We start from the raw sequence: 646 nt of genomic DNA on the forward strand, positions 1-646 counted from the left end.
AAGGTGCCTGCCGCTGGATCGCAGTACTTGACACAGTACTCTGCACTTCACTGCTCCTCATCCCCTTTCCTTCTCGTCTTCTTTCCGCTAGAGCTGCAACGCTCTCCTGACGGGGGAGGGGACGGCACACCGCGCAGCGCGTGGTATTTCAGGGGTCTGCACCCCATTGTGCGGGGAGGCGAGGCAGCCCCCACTACCCCTGCCAATGCACAAGCACCTCTGGTGGTGACAGGGTCAGGTGCCTGCGACGAAGGGAGGTCAGAGCGATGCATGGCTGCTGATGCCGGCGCTCAGGCCCTGGATGGCGTTGCGTGGGGGCGACCTGCGACGGTGAACGCGTCTGTGCAGCCCATATGGCCAGGCAGCGTGTGAGCGTGACTGGAGTGCTGCACCTCATGCGCCCCTCGCTGGCCACTGGTGTGGGGAGCCTGAGCCGCCCCGCGGCGGGATGCACGAGGTGGCGACCGGCATAGTGGGGGCAACTGTGGTGCTGACTGCGAGGCGGCGGGTGGGTAGAGCTTGAGGGCAGGGGGCCGTGCTCGGATGGCTGGGTCGGCGCACGACTGTGATGCGTGTCGAGTGCTGCTTCGCGCGACGCGATGGGCCTGCGACATGCCGGGCGAGTAGGGTGGGCCTGCACTCATGT

The sequence above is a fragment of the Leishmania donovani genome, chromosome 32 (genome assembly GCF_000227135.1).
Source record: "Leishmania donovani BPK282A1 complete genome, chromosome 32".
NCBI classification, from domain to species: Eukaryota; Euglenozoa; class Kinetoplastea; order Trypanosomatida; family Trypanosomatidae; genus Leishmania; species Leishmania donovani.